This window comes from Molothrus ater, chromosome 4 (genome assembly GCF_012460135.2).
Source record: "Molothrus ater isolate BHLD 08-10-18 breed brown headed cowbird chromosome 4, BPBGC_Mater_1.1, whole genome shotgun sequence".
Lineage (NCBI taxonomy): Eukaryota > Metazoa > Chordata > Aves > Passeriformes > Icteridae > Molothrus > Molothrus ater.
In genome coordinates this window covers 12,351,336-12,372,151 of record NC_050481.2, presented here as the reverse complement: position 1 = coordinate 12,372,151, position 20,816 = coordinate 12,351,336, and the positions used below count along the sequence as shown (strand labels likewise).

The following is a 20,816-nucleotide window of genomic DNA, read 5'->3' as shown; positions in this document are numbered from 1 at the left end:
ACAGCTAAGCACACAGTAACAGCTGAGTTTATACCTGGAGCTGCCATGCATGAATATCTCATTATAACTGCAAAGACCTTTTCTTTGTTTCGGGCCCCACACCAGCGCTGCGCTGTGTTAATCACCAGAGCTGGGCTCTGGTAATGACCAGCTCCGTAAACCAAATGCAGCAGGTTTGGGTCCTTCCATCCTTGGGCCTCCATGATGAAAAGCAGGGGGTTGCTGCCAGGCTGGGATTTTGGCTGGCACATAGTGGATTATAGCTGCAGTCAACGGTGAGGAATTCCTGCCTGTCACCAGTGGTGAGACCGCAGAGGTGATGTCACGGCCGGAGTTGTGCTCGGCACAAAGAATCCCAGTACACTACCACAGTCTGCCTTTCAAAGAACCGGTTTCTTATGGCACTTGATCATTCTCAGGAACAGGCATGAGAGAAATGCCAGTGTCACTGGTTTGATGGAATTTGCTTGGGATTTTTTTAGGACCTTGCTGAAAGTTGGGATTCAGCCTTGCTGAAAGGTGGGATCCCTCCCACCTCCAGGTAGGGAAGCTGCTCTTTTCCACCTCTGTGGAAAAGGGCTTCTGTGCACAGAGCTTATCTGCCCGTAACTCCTACAAGATCCCATCTCCTAGCTCCTCCAAAACATTCCTAAAGCAGAACCAAAAGAGAACGGAGCAGCTGGGAGGAGGTGGGGGACATTTAAGGGTACTTGCAAAGGCTAGGAACTGTTTTTCCTTCAGGAAAGCTGAAGGCTCAGTAAAAAAGGGACAAGAGTGAAGGCATATGAGAGAGAAATCCAAACACAAAGACAGGGCCAGGTGATGCAGTGAAATACCAGCACACAAAACACACAGATGCTTATAAGGTAACACAAACCTCCAACCCGGATGTCTTTTACAAAACCAAATCCTTAAAAACCTTCAGCGTTGTTTCTCCTTTCATGAACATTCATAATTTGGAAAACTCTGGGCTGGAAATTGCTCCAGCTGTTCATGTTCCAGGGGCTGTGGCTGCAGTGAGTCAGTGCCACATGCAGGGACCTTGTGAAAACGCTCTGCAGAGCCCAGCAGTGGCTGCCAGCACAGCACTGAGAACACAGCAACTCTGCTTTTTGGGGCTGCTCAGATCCCCTCCTATGGGACCCAAACACCTTCCTCCTTTGCTCCTGGGTTTTGGTTCCAGCTTAAGAGGCCGTGGAGCAAGAGAAAAGCTGAAACAACTTTATTGCTCAGCCAAGCCAAGCAGGGATCTTGCCTGAAACTCCTCCAGTTTGCTGGACTTCTAGTTTGGCTCCGAGCAGTACTGAGCTGTAGGCACAAGCCTGGAGCCAGCTCTGGGATCACTCAGAGAGCCAGGCAGTGGCTGCACTCGGTATGGGGCTATGCAGCAGTTACTACACCCAGGGTCACCTCTAACTTGCACCCAGAAACTGGCCTCCACACCCACATTCTGGAGCTTTGTAATGCCTGAATGACTTACCATGGAACATGAGCACCTGCTTCAGCAATCTGTGGTCAGGAAAGCTTAGGAGACAGATCTGGCAGTGCTTTTGGCAAGGAAGTGGTGCTTCAGAAGTTCAGGGGTTTGACTCTTCAAAGGGATCAATTAGCACAGCTCTTCAAAGTATACATGGAATGACAGGAAGGAATGGGATGTCTCCCCTACAGCCTTTGGCAAAACCCAAATCTAACTCATGCCTATGTGAAAGCTGCTGCTCTTAAAACTGGTGCTAACAAAACTGGTGGCAAGATGCTGAGAAATGGCAATGGGAAATGTGCTCTGAAGTGTTTTGAACTGGAAGTCAAGAACACCTTTAGAAAGGGAGTTCCCAGCTCACAGATCTAAAAAGAGCTCCCCTTTCCCAAGACACAATAGTGGCAGCAGGACTGGGGATCTGCTCTGTGAGAAGGGACAATGGCAGTGGTACAGCCCACATCTCAAAAGCTTCTGTCATGGGTGTGGGGGGCTCCTAGCAAGGGGTTCATGCTCTATTGCTCCCCACTCCCATCTCCTTCTGTTCCAGGGACAGTGGGATGGATGGGATGTGCTGGGAGAGGGGATAGTGACATGTATCTGGCTTTGGCAGTCACTCCATGTGTTGTCTGGCCCTGGTAAGACAGAAAAGCTCAGACTCTCTCCTTTCCAAGGGGCTGTGGAAGGAGATCTGCTGCGGGAAAGCCAACAACGTGGACATGGATTGAAGGAGAGCTCTGATTCCACAAGGAAAATCCTACCAAATTTGGAAAGAAACAGAAGTTACATTTGAGTGACCCACAGGGGAATCCCACATCTGGAAGGCTTCTGTGGGCACTCCAAGTCACCCACTGACTTTACACCAGACAGCAAACAGAAGCAGCAAAAGCAGTGCCTTTCTCTCATGGGTTACAAACTGTACAAGCTCGGGGTATTCATCAATGAGCAATAAAGCCCTGCCTCCCACTAGTAGGTAGAGAACGTGGTTCCTATCTTAAACCCGATCCCATTCACTGGGATTCCCCATGCTGGGAAGTGCTGACCAGTCACCTCTCTCTCTCCACAGGCACTGATGGCATTTTTGGTTTGTCACCCTCCTGACGTAGACACAGGAGAGATTCTTTCTGCACAGAGCAGGAATAACACAGGGGAGTAAAACATGAACACCCTGGGAACTCTTTTTACAGCCAATGCAGTATCTTTCTTAGAGTGGGGAACTTGCACATCTTTTCTCCAGTTTCTCTTTCATAAATATTTAATCTAACTCATTTCCTTCCCTAAGTAGACTTGGATATCAAAATAAATGAAACAAATGCAGCTCTGCTGTGAGCTTTGGTAGAATCCCCAACAACTGTACCAAATGCTGGGGAATTGCCATTCCTCTTAAAAATCCCCTTCTTAATTCCTGCTTACATGATTAGGTCCTGAAGCACAGATACATTCAATCACCACCTTGGAGTACCTCATAAATCTCTGCTCAGTACAAGAGCAATAACAACATGAAGAACCTAAAGTACTTTAGGCAGAATATTCCCATTTGCTGTGCTTTGAGCACAGAGTGTGCTGGCCCACCCCAGGGTGCAGGAACAGCCCTAAAAAGCTGGGCTCTGATAAGCACCTGCCAACTATACTGGACAGGGCATCCAGATACCTGCACCATCCCTTTTATGGGACTCTCACCTCTGGGCTCCTCACCCACCACAGCTCCCCCCCACTTCCCTATCTCCCCTAGCTGTGCCTGAGATGCCCTAAAACTACTTTGGAAATGGAGCTGGTTAAACTGCTGCAAGTGTCTGTATGGGTGAATGGAAATCCATTTCACTTCATGTCAAATACAGCTCAAATCCCCACAGGATCAGACCAAGTTACGTGAGTAACTATAACACGTGGTTACAGTAAGTGCCCCTGAGAGTTTCTCCACTAGAGTGGTGGGATACAATAACGCCAGTTTATACCAGGGCTGCCTTGTCTGAATCACACCTTTCTGCCACTGATACTCGTATCTGATCTAGTGCAGGGCGCCCCTACGTGCAGCAGCTCACTCAGCCAGGGACTGTGAGGCAAAGCCACCAGTGCTGGTAAGAGAAGGGTGGCTTTAAAGGAAGGACAGAAGCAGAAAACCTCCCTGTGCTGATAGGGGCACAGCGCGGTCAGCAGCCAGCTCTGCAGGTAACCAAGGGTGAGTGGTTTGGGGGGGCTGTGGGGAGGGCAGCACTGGGATGGAAGGTTTGGACAGCAACTGACAGGGAAAGATGCTTGGCGGCCCACAAAGAATTGTTTGATCTGACCAAGGGCCTCTCCTGAAATGGCTGGCAGGTGTTAAGCAAAGCAGAAGAAATGTGGATGAAAATACACTGCATATTGGTTTGGCTCTGAGTGCCATTTGCAGTTTGGGCACAGGAAAGGACCTTACATGTTTACTTCCTGGGAATGCAGATGTAGAGCCTTGCTTTAAGAAAACACAGAATGCTGGCCTTAAATTCTCACTTACATCCAACTTCCAGACGAGATACAAACATTTAACACAGATAAATTAAGTCAGCACTGATTCATTAAGACCAGCAGAAACCCAAGCCATGCCACAAACAGTTCTCAACTGAAATTTAAAACCTTCTATAAGCAATTTGTGTGTGGCCAGCAGGCTGAGGGAGAGGTCTCCCCCAGTACTTCACTCATTCAAAATAGCAGCATCTCCTAGGGCAGTCATGCCTGAGTGTGGCTGTTTCGAGATGCCTTTAGCCTTGTGCCTTGGCCCAGAATTTGTGTGTGCTTCCCAAGAGGAGTGTGCCCGTGCTGATCTGGCCATGGAATCGAGGGCACCAGCAGGCTACAGTGACAAGCACGGTGGCCACAGTGCACTGGTCTGGCTCCCCACATAATACAGCCGAGCTGAGCTGTGCCCATCACCCCTGCCTGCCCTCCCCATGGCCCAGTCACCTCTGGGGTGTGAGGAGCAGCCGCCAGAGCCATGCAGAAAATCAGAAGGTTCCCGAGGGACACTTCACACCCCTCCGAGTGTAAACGCTGCCAATCCAGGCGCAGGAGCCACATGCCATGACACCACCCTCACGCAGGCTCCCATGGCTCCAGAGAGCCCAGCCAGCCCAGACCCCTCCCGCAGCCTGCAAACCTGACAATCCTGCAGCGGCTGTGACCTTGCCGCTGTCCTCTGGCCACAGCCCCCTCGGGAGGAGGCACGAGGAGTGGGGACGCCAGCCAGGACTGGGCTGCAAGACACGGAGCTGGACACGCTCAGGGAGCAGGCGCCGTGCATGCATGGCTGGTGACCTGTGGGACTCAGGCTGGCAGCTCCTCCAGGGCCCAGCACTTGGCAGGCTCTGCTCCCAGCCCCTTCTGTGCAGCCACAGGCAGGTGCCAAAATGCTGCCCAGCCTGCATGTGCTTCAGAAGGTGAGGGGAAGGTGGAACCAGGCTGCACCAGAGCCTGTGGGCTACCAGGACTTACTCCCAATACCTCCATCTGCTGTCACCTCACCCCATGGAAGGAACTCGCTTATCACTAGCATCAAGTTCATAACCTCTTTCCTACCATTTCACACTGTTTTGTTTTTTTTTTTTTTTAACAGAAGGTGGTAGTGAAGAACCAGAAAGGTTTCAGCAGCCTCCTGAGCACGAGGCCAAGACAAAAGGCAAGAAGGCACCCTAGCCAGAACTGCACGCTCTAATAAATCATCAAAACCAGGGAACTTTGCCATTGGACACAGAGAGACTGGGGTAAAACATGGCAAACGCCTGAAATCAAGGCACAAAAATGGCAAATCCTGAATTTGGAGCAAAGAATTAGTATATGCTAGACTGAATAAATGCAGCAAGACATGGACAAGGCGGAGGGCTGGGACACACACAGAAAGTTTCCAAACGAGATTTACTAAACCTCCCAAGTGCCTCCATTCACCAGCACAAGTGTCTCCTCTGTGCCCCAAAGCACAGCCAGTTGCCTTGTGTACCCTATACTGTCTTTTGCTTTTAGTTGTACTTTTCCTAGGCTTTGGCACCATCAATTGCTGCTCCATTTGACGGCCTTGCCCAACAATAGCCTGGACAAGAATGTGCTAATTGCGCAGTGTGTGTGGGTGTTTAAAAACACAAAATAAAACAAACAATGGTTCGCTGCTGAACCAGCGCTGCATCCAGCAGCCTTTCCCCCAGCCAGCACAAACCCACTTTGACACGATGGCAATGCCCAGCCAGGCACACTCCAGCCACCCAAGTACCAGCAGACATGCTGTTCTCCAGGGCGGACTGGAAGGCCCTTACAGACCCATCTCCTCGCTAAGGGGGTGCCTCAGGAGCACCTGGGGGGAATGTGGCACACTTGTCACCTGCTGCCAGTTTAAGCAACATCCTTCATGACAAAGAATAGTTGCCATTGCAAACGTCCATCACCCAAGCTCCATTCACCTCCCTGCACACCGCGTGAGGGTTGCTGGCACAGGGAAATGAGCCAGGCTCCCTAAAACAAGGTGGCTGGCTCAGGGAGGGTTATTGCCAATGTTATTGCCATCCACGTATAAATATGTACATGGACCATCATTTTCTTGTAACAAATGGTGAAAGCCACTGCAGTGACAGTGAGGCAGCATGGGAGCAAGGTGACTTTATCACCTACCCATGACTATGTTTCCCAAGCAGCCTCCTCACCAATCCGGAGCCCTCCATGATCATTAGTTCCTGCACATGGCAGCAATGAAATTGTCCCTTAAAGTAAATCATTCACGGATTTTTATAATCCGAAATAAAATTTTCTAATATTTTTTTCCTAAGTTTTCCAGGTTTAAGGTTTTAATCTTTTATTATTTATTGTGCAGCAGTTGTGAAGGGCATGATGAGCAGCCCAGCGTAAATAGTCATCGGTGGAGGGTCGGTGCCTGACACTGCTGCATTGAATAAATTAATTTCTTTTCTTTTTCTTATTACTCCACATTCTCTCTGAGGGGGTTTGAATACAGCCAGAAAAATGAAAGAGTAAAACAAAACAAACTAAATCTGCACTTTGGCTTCTGGGTGTTTTCCTGCCTGGTGGCTAAGGCTGCTGATAAATATTCCCTGGAAATGGCACTAAAGGAGGAAATGGCATATAGATATATTTTCCTTTCTTCCTTCACACTCAGAGCATCAAATTCAAAAGACGACAATTTTCTGCTGCTTGAGATGCAGAGTGTTCCTCTATTTCTGCACTCTCCAGGATTTATCACTCTTTTAAACTACTGCAAACACAATTTAACCTTTGCTACCTTTACCTCTGGTCATTTCCTTTGGCCCACCAGAGCCTGAATTAATGCTAATCACAGCAAAACACTGGACATTCTCCTAACTGTAGGCTTAAAAAATAATCCTCTTTCCACAGAAACAGACATAAAATATCTCATTAGACCAATAGCACTACCAGGCATATTCCAGCCTAGAGTATAAAAAAATTTATGCTACGTATAATTTCTTTCTACCTAAATTCTCTGACTCCTGGAACTCTGAGGTTGAACATCCTGGTGTGCCTGCAGGACTCACTTCTCTGTGGCACAATAATGGTGTTAATAGAGGGCTCTCCAAACTGCACACCACCGGTGACACAATAATGCCATGTCTTGTTGTCACTCTGAGGCTTCCACTTGTTTTCTCTTGGAAACAACTTCCCCTTTAATTTCCCTCTGCATTCAAACCATACAATAACACCAGGAACCATCCCCCTGTACAAGAATCCTACAGTATTTCAATTAAAATCTCTCATCTTTAGGCCATTTTTTTCCTGGACACCCCTCCAGTTCCACTCACAGCCGATGTGCAAAACCCAATTAGTTATTAATTGAGGCACGTTAAAATTCATTAACTCTGCTTGTGAAGCTGAAGCTATAATTAACTGTCTGCCCAGGCTTTTGTTCTTTCATCTCCAGGTAGAAGGTCCCACAGTTAATAGGATAAGGCAGCATCCCACCTCCTCTCTGTGGCAGACAGCCCAGCTCTGGTGCAGTGGGAACATTCCACTCTAACACTGTCCATGCAGCTGCTGCCTATCCTGTGCCTCAGGTCAACCAGGGCACATTTGGAAAGAGTGGGAGCATTAAAAATCTTGTGGAAATATTTTGCAAAAGGCCATTTCCCACAGGCTCGCCACCCTGCTGCAGGACAGCCCCAGCTGTCTGAGAGCTGCTAAAAACACAGCTCAGAGCAAATCCTGTGGAGCTTTCACACGTGGAGCAGCACCAAGCCAGCCTCTACTGTAAAACAAGCACGGGAACTCACTCCCATGTCAGGTCCCTGTGGCAGCCTCAGCTCCAGCAGCCGCACACACTGCTGCACCTCCACTGGCTTGTGAGGAACACAGCCAAATCTAACAAAAAACACAGCCAAATCTAACCATCTAGCTCTTCCCAACTGGAGCTGCTTTGGGGGGGTATTTCACAGACAGATCAGTGGAAGCAACTTCCCGCTTCTGGTATGAACTGTCCTTGGCAGAATGGGAATAATTTGCACTTACCCTGGAACATGGTGGAATCTGTGCCTGTAAGCACCACCACTAAAGTGAATAGGAGGAAATGGTGTAAACCAGGAAAGAGGAAAGAGGGATGTCTTGTCCTGGATGTTCTTCTACCCCACGAAGGCAAGGCCATCAGAGGCCATGGCAGGTCAGAACAGAGGTGACGGAGCCAGGAATGTTTCCACTTCTTTTGCCCCACACACACATTCCCTGTTCCTGCAATGTGCCAGCCTACACATTGGAGCTGGCACCAAGGAAGCTGGCTGGTGCCAGGAAACAAGTCTGGTGCAGATTATTTCCCAGCTGGAGCAGCGAGGGAGCCACAGAGACTTTGGGAGTTGCAATATGGTTCCTCACTCCACTCTCACTGCCCCACGAGTGCACTGGTACAGCCCCTCAACCAGCATCCACACAGCCTCTCCTCAGGCTCCAGCCAGGCTCTGAGGGCAGTATGAGGATCTGGAAAAAGTGCATGAGTTCCAGGTGCCAACTGGGAGATATTTGGGGAAGTAGCCTCTTCTGTTCCCACAGCCAGAGGCAGTAGTAGCAAAGGAAAATGAAACTGGAGATCAGAGAACAGACAGAGCAGTCCAATTTCTGAAGTGCCCTGTGTGGGCACTACAATTTGTCAGACAATTCCACCTCACAGAGCACACAGACACAGAGTGTCTATCCCCAGAGACAGCCTTCAGAGGGGTTCCCTGCATCCAAACTCTGACGGCCCAGCAGTCCCAGAGCTCTGTTCGTACCCACTCAATGCATCCATCTGGCAGAGCCCCTGAGGGTTCCCGACTCATCCTGCCAAGTGACTCGCAGCAGCACCAATCAATTCATGTCCCTGTGTGAGAACTCAGGGAAGCAAATGTGAAAGCCAGGAAAAAAATGGCAGTGACCTACCCAATTTCTCACATGGCTCCATATCCATCACACCCATCCCATCCTCATAAGCTGCACAAGGAGCTCTAATGCCAGTATTGATGATGCTGTCAAGCCTTCACAAAAGGTGCCTGACAGCCCCGTGTAAGGCAGAGATACGGGGAGCTCAGGCCATCAATAGCTGCAGAAGTCTCACACAGAAACCTCTACTCAGTGCAAGCACAGACTGGCAACAGCTTCTTCCTCCCTTTCCCTAATCTTTTGAGGATAAATGCCCACAAGAGTCAACCACCTCGCACTCTGCTACAAACATTATTTTCACAAGAGAAATCAAAACCAATAAAGACCTGTTGCTGTCCAGAAGTACCTGGGGCTGGGACCTTGCCACTCTCCCTTGAGCAGCAGCTGAACACGACGTAAAGGGTGGTGACAATCGACCTGCATGTCCACCTTTCAGGCTGGGAATGCTGCTGTGCAGTTTCACCTGCTATCACTGGGCCTCCTTGTCTGGGTCTGTGAGCTACCAGGCCCCCACCCAGCAGCCTGGCTCTGCCCAAAATCCAGGTGGCTTCAATCCTTCCTCAAAATATTAATGGCCATATTTTAAAACCAACATTTGTTTTGCCAGGAGCGATGAATAATGCGAACAGCACCTACCTCAAATCGTGACTATTTTACTTAGATCAGAGGCAGAGAGCCACCCTCTGATCCCATGCCAAAACTGAAGGAAAATAAATGCCTTTGGAGCTCATGAGAGGGAACAGGTACAAAAGCACAGGGAATGAATGGCTGTGTTTATCAACAAAACACAGAGCCAACACAGCCCCAGGTCTCCAAACTGCAGCAGCCAAAGAGCCCTGTATCTCCTGTGCCCTCTGAGCCTGTGGCTCCAGAGTTTGGAATGCCTGTTTCTAGGAGAAAAAAGTTTCCTGGTTTGCGTCTTTCCAAAAGCAGTGACCCAAAGCCTCTATCATCAGTAACAATAATTAAAAGATGCCATAAGAGGGAGTCTATGGTTGGTTGCCACTACAAGGAACAGTCTCATTAGTTTAGTACAGATTTTTAACTTCTTTGTCAGGACATGGCTTTGTGAGGACATGGCTGTTGAAGGCCATTTAGGACTCACGGGATACTCTATGCTTCAAGCTCCCTCAGGACGGTCAGGAAGAAGGGAGGCAAGGAAGAGCTAGTGGCTGCTGTGTAGTTGTGCCCATGCTGCCAGAGAAGGTATCAGTCTGTCAGTCCTTCAGACAAGAAAAAACATCCTTTCTCTGACCTTTCTCACCAACATACACTCAGTACAGCTTTTCTTAGCTGGACATAGCAAAGACCCAACAGCCCTAGGCTAACTGATAACTCAGGATGGGCACTGGGGAGAAGTTCCCATGTCAGACAGCACCCACAAAGCAGAACTAATCAGTAATCACAGACCCAGCACACAGGAAGTACCCAGCAGCCTCTCCAATGGAGCAAAGACAGGGAGATAGGAACACAGCTCTAACAGCCAGTTTGGGAATGCTCCCAGAGCAAATTCCTAACATCACACACAATTGGGAAGACAGATTTGTAATTTAAGTCTACTTTAAAGTAAACAGAAAAGCCCTGTCATTAATCACAGCTTTTATTATACATGTTATGCAGCTACTGTATCTACCTGATTTCCCTGACTGCCCTTTCCTGGCAGTCCTAGAGCTCCCAAGGACGTCTCTGCAGAGGAGCACACGGAGTCAGGAGGAAAAAGCCCTTGGGAAGTACCATGGGAAGGAAACTTCCCAAAGATGGGGCTATGGGCTTCCCACCCTCCTCACAAGGACCATCAGCTGAGACGAGCAACCACATAATGTTTCCCAGCATAGAACAGTCAGAGCATGCAGCGGGGGCTTAGAATGACAAGCAAGGCCAAGGCCTGCAAACACAAGATGTGGGCTGCCAGGTAGAGGCTTTCTGGACCACCTCCAGCCTTCTGAAAAAAGCAGCTTTAGAAATCAACGTAATAGTATTTTTGCCTCAGAAAAATACTTGCATCCAAGCACACTTTTATATCACATTGTTCTTACTTACCATAACATTTCTGGGATGCTTTGAGGTGTGTACCCCAAAGAAGGCAGCTGTGCTTGTTATTTCACATCTAGGAATTGTCTCTGCTCTCCTTTACCAGCAGAAGCCTTGTGCTATGTTAGATTTTCCCCTAATTGCAGTCAGAAGAACAGGTTCAGGTCTCTGAACAGAAAACATCCAGAGTGAGGTAGCAGGGTTAAATCCACTCTGCACAGCAAAAGCAAATTACTCTAGGCTGATAAAGTGTGAGGCTTTACTTGCTAGGAATCCACTAAAGCCTGTAGAGATTTATTCCTGCACTGCATTTCAAGAACACAGCCGGCCTGGGTCCCCCCAGCCCAACCTCATGGCATACGGGTCCAGATTAGGTTTCTCAGCTAAATGTATATAAAGGGTTTTTTACTTACTGCTAACACTGCATGTGCAAATAACTGTAAGGAATCTTTAATTAAGGCAACCTCTGGTGCATGGATTCCTATGTCACCAAAATAAGACCTGGAGGGCCACCAGTCTTGCAAACAAGTGCAGATCCCCAATGTTTTAACAGCCAAGCAACAGAGGAAAGAGTCCTGTGTTCTACGTTACTGCCTGTGATGTTCTTTTTCAGCTTTTTATTTTACAGCTCCTCGCGTGCCCAAAGATTTTGCTCACCTTCAGAATTGCCCCAGCCACAATCTAACCACACCTCCTGTGCCCACGCTTGCCATCAGGCACAGCACCAGGCACCCACAGGCTGTGCTGGCATAAGCCAAGGCAGAGCTCAGGGGTAGCAGCCCCTCCTTGCCCACCTGACCCAACAGATACGTGGAGCCTGACATTGCCAGGGGATCCAGCAGCGACCAGTGCTGCCAATTGGACACCTGTAGTTCCAGGACCAGGGAAAAAAATTCATGTTTTATGACTAGGATCGAAAGCAAATTTTATTGGGAGCTTTTATGTTGGTAGCTTTGAGTAGTTTTTATAGAGAGGAGTTCTGAAAACTGCCATAAAATTTTGCCTTGGGGGTTATGATTACATTTGTATCTCTCCCAAACTTAGATAAATAAAGACGACAGTTTTTACTGTAGAAGCTTAAAAGGTTAGAGTGGTATTTGGTCTGTGATGAACCTTTTATAGAGATGATGTTGTAAGAATTTATTCTTAAATATCAATAAAAAAATACAACTTAACACTTCTTGATAAAGCTATGGTGATTAGAAGAGCTGTCAAAGAGGTGGCAGCACTGCTGGTGGCTTCCTTCCTGCTCAAATCATGCTTTAGTACATTTTTGGTTGCTGGAAACTATTAACTAATTTGCATTCTGTCAGAGGAAAAGTGCACTTTCTAAGGATGATGCTTTGTCGTGTCCCAGTATTTGAGACCAGATTCACCTCACAGCTGACTTTGGGGTTAAGCTGATACACCTTCCCTTTAGGAGGGACCTTGTTCAGTTCTGTCTCTTTAAACTCTTTGCAAAAGGTAAATGAGACATGACCCCTGATTTAGGCAGCCCAGCAGGTGCCACAGCCCTGTCCTGAGCTCAGCACATTCAGCTCCAACAGCCTGTGCTCAGGCTGTGCCCCTGCCCCACCCTGGGTGTACCTCCAGCCTTACCTGCACAATTCCCGTGTGATTCAGCACCTCACTAACAGCAGGCTTTTCCCAAGAGGCATTTCCCAAGGTCTCCTCTCCCAGACACCGCACCCACACAGACTGTTAGAAGGACTGTCACGAGCCTACAGGGTGTGGGGTGCAAACCCCTCATGTCACAAAGAAGTCCCAGTTCCAGGAACACTGTGCACTGGTTGAAACAGGCACTGCAGCTGCTCTCAGAGGAGTGAGGCACACACAACATTAACACGCTGATTTTCAAACACACAACAGCTTGTGTTAAAGTGAACACTTGAACAGTGGGAACAAGGACTGTTGAACTTGCTCTCCCCTCCATCAAGCATAGCCATAATTGGGATTTCAACATTCAACAAAAAGTAGTGATAATCTTATTTGTTTCAGACAGGATGACTAATTAGTGAGGAGAACTCCCTCAAAGCCTTCAGCAGAGCAGCTCTTGGCTGAGCACAGCATGGGCACAGGCACCTCCCCACCCAGCCTGGCACCCCCCCAATGTGCTCCACAAGGCAGATTATACCCTGCTCAAAGCCTCTATCAAATCAGGTGGTCTTGAACACACATCTGAATGAAATCTTTGCCCACAAATATGTTAACTGAAACAAACTGGACACCATCAGTAAAAAATCACACACATTGCGACAAGTGCTCACAGTGAACTGGTGCTCTGCAGAACTGGCAATAGACACAAAGTAAAATTGAAATCACAGCATCCAAAAGGAGACAACAAAGGCACGCGCGCAGAAAAAAAGCTGCTTTACTTCTTTTTAAATCCCCTCCCTCCTACCTTAATTTCTTCAGTCCAACACTGCTCAAACAGGATCGCTGTTCTGCTCCAGCCATCAGAAGAAAGGTGGATGTCCCTGAATGCACTTGGAATCGCAGTGTTTGCATGTGTTTGTGTGCTTCAGTGGTAACTGTCTTTCAATGTTTTCAATGTGTAAAAAAGACTGAACATCTCCTACCTTAGCCTTCACCTCCTGCTGTGCCTCATGGTTGTCACCTGGCAGGTCCACTGTGGCTGTGTTGGGTCACCAGAGATCCAGAGGAGACAGCTGGGCCACAAGGCACTGCAATGCCAGCAAAAGAATGGTGCAGAGTTAGCCAAGTCACAGGAAAATGCTCAAACGAGCATTTCACGAGGAAAAATCTTTCATTTAACAGGTGCCTGAGCCCCCAAAGACACAAGCTAAACATGCGCTGAAGCACCTTGGTCAAACAATCAAGATTCCCCAATTCAGTTGTATCCACAGAGAACAAGTACCCTAGAAATGCACAGCCCCCTGCAAAGTCAGTCACTTCCCAGCAACTGGAGGCTGACCAGCCCCACACAGAGTGAAGGGTGAAAACCAAATGTTTGCACCTCAAAGCTAGGGAACTAATGAAAAACGTTTGCACCCATTATTACCAGGGGACTTAAAGATACATGTTTTTATGAGGAACCCCACATGTCTTCAGTGTTTCTGGGGGAAGTAAAGAAGCTGAAAGCATTAAGTGATTTATTTCTTATGAATTACCTCTTTACGTCTTGTCTTGCTACAGCTATTAATACTTCATTGTGTCCATGTAAGGCTTAAAAATGCCACTGACAATGACACAGTTTCATCCCAAGCCAAAATATAAGAAATCCAGTAATTTAAGGGAGGTCTTGGTGCTGCTTTAAAGCAGAGCTGGTTGGTAGGACTAGAGCCTGTCCCCAGCTGAGGACTGCTCACTTCTGCAGGCTGTGTAGTTGCTCAAAGTGCTGCCTGGCCCTTGACACCCTCCCCCAGACTCCCATCTTCCTGCAGGCTGATCATCAGCTATTCCAGTAACTCCTGCAGGCACTCCAGGAGCCTATTTCACATCCCCTGCCTGGCTCCGAGGATGGCAGCAGGTGGATATTGCCCACGGGTGAACAGGGTTTCAGAGGCAGCGGAACGTTGCCAGCAGCTGGAGGCTGAAGGCAACAAGCCCGATCAAAGGAGCTGCTGTTACCTGAGGCCATCCCAGAGCTGCACCTCCGGAGAGACACTGTGTGTTTGCCGCGCTCACAGCATTCCTTGGGATGCTGGGGACTGTGTGTGTGGGGCTTGGGGGGCTGCCCCAGCACCTGGGCCCCCAGCTCTTGGGGGTGGAAACTGGGAACCAAGGCAGCACAGGAGGGAGGGACACAGTCTTCACCATCCCAGTGCACAGGGGAAGGGGAGGCACTACCATCATCCTGCTGGGGACGTGCCCAGAAAGAGAGAATTGAGAAATGTCAAACAGAATGAGCCAGCTGAAACAGGAAGCCTCCAGAACACCTTCACCCAGTTTTGTATTCTTTTTCTTAAATAAAAATGCTCTGCTGGCCCAAGGCTCCACAGTATGTGTGTTGCATTGGTGGGCAGCACCCTAATCTCAGCCCTCAGATGGGATGAGCAGAGACTCCACATGAGACAAGGCTACAGTCCCAGCATCAGTCATGTGCAACCCCGTTCCAGAGCCCCAGTTCAGGGATGTGCAGGCTCAGGACACCAACAGAGGCATTTGGACACCACATGCCTTGTTTATCACAATTCTGGCAGAAGTGCTCCTGCTCCACGTGGGTAGGAGACTGAGGAATGTCTTGGAGGAGGTGGGGGGGTTCAGGGAGTCCCCAAGCCCCTACGCTCCTTACCACTATCTCTGTCTCATTGCAGTTATTTTCCTGCTCATGGTCACACACACAATGCATAAGCAGGGGTTACCAGAGGGCCTCCTTGCCCCACAGGCCATGCGCATAGGATGAGGATAGCTTCAGGGAGGAATTTTTGCCAGCATCTATCTTTTTGCTGTTGTTACAGGTTGGCATCTCCACAGAGCAGTGAGAGGGAGCCAAGTTTATTACTAACCAAGTTTATAATTTACAACCTGCGCAACTGAAGGCTGAAAACACAGCAATTTTGCAGGGTAATTCTGGGAAGTAACCATCCTGCAGCACCAATTATTAAAACCACTTGCACACAATAAAGCTATAAAGATTAAAAATATAGCACACTTGTCATTAACTATGGATGAAGTAATGTAATATGTATTATAGAGCAGCGCAGGGCCAGCCGTGCACTATGGCACAGCTCTGCTGAGGAGCCCAAACCCCAGTCCCAGACCAGCACGCGTTTTGTCAGAGCCCAGGAACAAGTTTGTCATGCAAAATAAACACAGATGTTCCAGCAGTGACTGCAGCTCCCAGGCAGGGCCAGGCAAAGCAAGGGCATTGGGAAGCAGGGCTCTGGGTGCTGTGCTGCTGCTCCGCACACACCACGGCATCTGCTGCACTGTGTGTCACGCAGAGGGCGCATCCTGCTCTGAGGCCTCATCTGCTCTGCTCTTCACTCTATTTGTCCCTGGATATTCTGTCCTGAAACACACCCACATTGGTTCAGCATACTCTTGGGCCTGGCATGCCTCGGTGACAGGCGCTCCATGCGTGCCTCAATGTTTCCAAAAGGCCTCAATTTATCAGCATCTCAGGCACCACTCTGCTGTGTCACTGCAATTGTTTCCTTAACCCCCTCACTCTGTTCCCCACAGAAACAAATAATTTTCTCTCCTTTCACACACAGGAACATGCCTCAGTTCTTCTAAGTAAAGCATGCAGGTTGCTGGAACATTCTGCCAGTACACACACACACACACACACACACACACACACAGTTGCACAAGCACATGCACACACACTATGGCACCTCTCAACTTTACACCTTGTTTTACTATTTTCCTAGAGAAAAATATAGTTAGTATTTCCTGGTAGAGAAAATATTTATGTTGGCTAGATTGAAGATCAGCTGAAGCCATAGGGGGAAAAAAGAAAAAAGGGCTGATTTCTGCTAGAGGACGAACAAGGTGATTCCCCTACACAGACCCACATAGGGGAAATAAAACACCAACCACAGAGGTGACTACCCTAAACCAAGCAACAGCTGGAATTTCCAGCATATTCAGTTGTGAACTTGACTGTAAATTTGCATGAAATCAGCCACAGATGAGGGAAGGAGAAACACAGGTCATGAGTAATGTCAAAATCATAACAGGGTGTGTGACATGCAGGACACTTGTGAAGATTTATTCAAAATATGCTGGAAGGTTAAATTTATGAAGTAAATTACTGACAGTGCATTCTTCTCCCACCCCTACTCCAAGCCATGAGCCTGAGACACTGGATAATGCATTTCCAGTACCTCTGAGCTGGGCACAGATAATCCATTCCCAGAATCCCAGTTCATTTGGCACTGCAGACCTTGCTGGGTGTCATTAAGTGTCGTGCGTGTCCCTGGGCACCGCAGGAGAGGACATTTATTGGTGTGAGGCAGAGGCAGGGCACAGTTCAAATCTGCCCCAACTTCACACAACCTGTGTGCACCTGGCACTGCAGCCCACGAGGGGTGGGAGGAAGGGTGCACAGCAGGGGAAAACACTCATGGCAAGTGTGAAAGCAGCACCAACACAGGAAGGAGGCACCAGCATGGCTGGGGCTTTTGTCACACTGATCTAAGATGGTCTTTGTGATGTTCTGGCCTTTGGGCGAGGAGAATCCCACATGGGACTGGGCTTGGCAGAGCTGTGACACACAGGTGCCTGAGTTAAGTACAGACTTGGGGCTGCCTGTGGCCTCTCCTCTCACTTCACTAAGGCCCTGCCATCCAATCCCTACTGTTCCCAAATAGCTGTAACTTCCAACCAAAACCATGTCCTGGCTATGCTCTGCATGTGCCAGCACAGGTACTAGGCTCCACCAGGCTGGATTCTCAGCTGAGAATTCTCAGTTAATCAGTTCAACTCTGTCAAGCAGTTTTACAGCAGCTGCCAATATGGTTTCTTGGTTTTGTTATAATCCTACAGATGTGTGCCCTGGACTGGCTCCTGCTGGTCCCTGTAGCTCTGCAGTGGCCCCTGAAAAGAGAAAAGGCCAGAACCAGGTCCCTGGGCACGTCTGTAGTGAGCACCTGTCTGACCCATGTGAGGCCACACCAGAGGATCTCACCTTGCCTGCTCCTGGGGAAAGCCAGCCAGAGTCCAAGCATTGATCCTGATTCCAGGAGGCACAAGATTGCTTCCATTTTCTCCTCACAGAGAAATCTGCAACCAGCAGCTTGATTTTGAGCCAGAGCCATACATATGGATGAAATGGGGTCACCTCTCATTCCCAGGAATTCAACAGTCATGCCCAGATGTTTCAGTTGGACTGATCCCAGCATCTGCTGTACTGGTGAGGGTGGAACTGAATCTTTTAAACCACAGAAGAAACAGAAAGGGGAGAGGAAAAAAAATCCCAACCAAACAAAAAAAAAACAAACCAAAAACCAAAAAAAAAAAAAAAAAAAAAAAGGGGCTGGAACAGTATTTCTGGTCTTTTCTGGCACCGTCAAGCAGAGAAATCTGGAACCCACAGTGTTAACAAGTGTAAGCTGCTTCGACAAGGGAATATATACTGTTAAATCTTGGGAGTTATTTAAAATGCCAGTGAGTATAATAGCAGTGCTCTGAAATAACCATTTCATCTGCCTACATTACTCTAAAATTAATGAATAATGAAGCGATGCCCTTCACATTCTCTTCCCTTTCCATTCCAAGATATATTGATCAGATGACATTTATTTAAGTTTGGGATAATGTATTAATTTCAAGATAATTATTCAATATACTTTTGTCACTGTTGATATGCTTCAATGTCATACAGGGGCCAGGGGATGAATAAACTGTTATCTGACATTGCTGGACAGGGTGCTAGGAATAAATGCAATCTTTCTCCTTGAGAATCACTGCCTTAGTTTTCCCTTTTCCCCCCTTGGTGGGGAGGAAAGGCGTTCTGATGGAGCGGAGCCAGGCAAGATGGATACGGGGGGTGGAGGGAGAGGGAGCACTATGGGCTGAACTGCTCTTTCCTTGTCACCAGGGTCAGCCTGACGCTCAGCAGAGCTGACAGAGCCCATCCTTAGTGGATGCCACTGCAATATTAACACTCATTTGGAACAGATGTGGCTAAAAGCATGAAACATTGAACAAACAGCTGCCACGGATCCAGTGCCATTGCAGGAGCACTTATGGTCCATTGATGCTGCGTTCGCAGGCCAGGAGGGCAGCCCTGCTCCCCTCAGCGCTGTGGCTCCTGTGGCCCACCTGGCCCTGCCCTCCTCCCACACACCAGGAGCACTTGCCTCTGGATTTATTCCCACATAGAAAAGGTAACTTTTTTCCTTTTTTTAATCTCCAGTCTTTATATGCCCCTCCACATATCACGCACAAGAGAAGCAGCCAAAGGGGACAGTAAAACCTAAAACGCCCCAGCTCAGCTTGGGAGAGCTCCCCTGTAAATCTGCTGTCCGCATGGGCTGATTTCAGGAGTGACGGAGAGCCCAGGTCTCAGCCCAGAGGCACAAAGCACACAAACATGAAACCTGCCCACACAGATCTCTGCAGAGAAAAGGAAACACAGCAAGCAAGGCATAAGCCAGGCTGTTCCCTTGGATTTCAGCTGAACGCTAACATTTGACCCAGCCAGACCATCAGCACATTTCTAGAGCCCAAAGCTGAGTACAGCAGTGATGGAGCTCTCAGGCAATATCCAACAGCAACTCGTGACATCAGCCCGGGGACAGAGTTGGACACACAGCTGGAGCTCACCTGCCATGAGAGGGACCGGAGACAACACGGAACTAGAGCCCACCAACTAGGGATCCATCAGGCTGCTCTGACTCTTGGGCAGCTTCTTACATAGCCACCATTTTGGCATCTGAGGGGTTTCTAAACCATTCCCTTTAAGGCAGCCACTCTTTGCCTTTTACTGGCCTAAGCTCTCCTACCAAAATAATGTCAGGTAGTAAAAGGAAGTCGAACCTGCTGAGGTAAACACTGTTGATTTACTATTAATAACCATAAAGCACCATTAACCAGAAGTCCTCTTTGAATAGGAAAAGGAGTATATGGTTCTGCTCTGTTTAAAAACTAACTCCTGAATAGGGTTAACAGCAAGGGGCACAAAAAGAGCAAGAGATGTGGGCATATCTGTACCTTTAGTAATATTGCAGATAGAACGTCTCACCAAGAGGGCAGATAACACAAGGACATGGAGAGACAGGACCCCAACCACTGTCACCTCTTCATTCCATACCCTCCACCTTGGATGTGGGTCACCAGCACACCAACTGTGCCCTTACTGAATGGCATATGGTACCCCAAGCCATGCACAAAGGACACTTCCAGTACCTGCAGATCTCCAACAGCTCACCTGAGATACATTTGCCATTGTAACTATTTTACAGCTAAGCCAGCTGCCCTCTTTCACCTCAGCACCAGGATCTTCTATCTAGGTTTTCCAAAAGCACAGCAGCCCCTGGGACTTTTAAGCCTCCAGACATAGGCAGACACAGGACTCAGGTTCCTGATGCCATGCAACCTCTTCCACCAGTAGAGAAACTCACCCCTGGCTCTGCAGTCTGTGCTGCGGCCAGCTGACAGGGACTCCCAGCTTCCTCTTGCTTGTCCCAGTTTTCCAAAGGCCCCTCCAGCTAGCTGAACCTCATTGAATGGCCCTTTAATACCTGCAGTTGTCTAAGCCACAAGGGTAACAGAAAACCCAACCCAAATCAGTGAAGGGAGGACCAATACTCAGGGGAAAATCCTGTATTCTCAGCTAAGTGAGGTATCCTGAGAGCATTGTGGCACAGAGGTTACACTGACACATCAAAGAGCATCTCCTCCCTCAGCACCAGCTACAGGTACTACAGCAGTATAATGAAGTGCCACTGCCATCATTAGTGACATGACAGACTGCCCTCCATTAATGTACCTGATGGTCAGGCCAGCCCTCTGCTCCTGTCCTTCCACCTCTCAAGTGTGTTCCTGATCCCTGGACTTCAGCAGGCACAGTCCATAAATCACAGTTCCAACAGCTCCTCCTCAAAGGGAGCAAATCCCATGCTCAACGTCCCTTTGGAAGAGATGCTCAGAAATTATTTTGGGAGATATTTGCAAAATGCCTGTGTGACTTAGGCAGCCAGTGAGAGGTGTATTTACAATTCACAAAAAGCTTTTGCACATGTCACTATGGATATATATGGCTAATTAACAATGTATTGGACAGCCACAGGAACATTCACAAACAGAATCATTCACAAACCATTCTGAAGAAAAGGCCAGGAAGCTTGCATCCAATTTCTGCTGTACTTCAACAGGAAACAGAAAGCTGCTCCTTAAAGACCCCTGCAGATGCTGCTGGGCTTGTTTCCGGTTTCCAGGACCCCAGTGACACTGCACAAAGGCAGCAGTCCAAGCAGCCCCATGCCACTCTCCATGTCTGCCTTCCCCA

The 20,816-nt window shown here is 48.4% G+C and overlaps 1 long non-coding RNA gene across 2 annotated transcripts in view; it reads right to left on the bottom strand.

Annotated features, from left to right (window-relative positions):
- LOC118686174 (uncharacterized) overlaps window positions 1–20,816 on the bottom strand; it is a 79,161-nt gene that overhangs the window by 48,448 nt on the left and 9,897 nt on the right. For both annotated transcript variants that reach the window (XR_004980124.1, XR_004980125.1), the window contains exon 2: window positions 13,474–13,578. This is a non-coding gene — a long non-coding RNA (uncharacterized LOC118686174). The remainder of the gene's footprint in view (window positions 1–13,473; window positions 13,579–20,816) is intronic.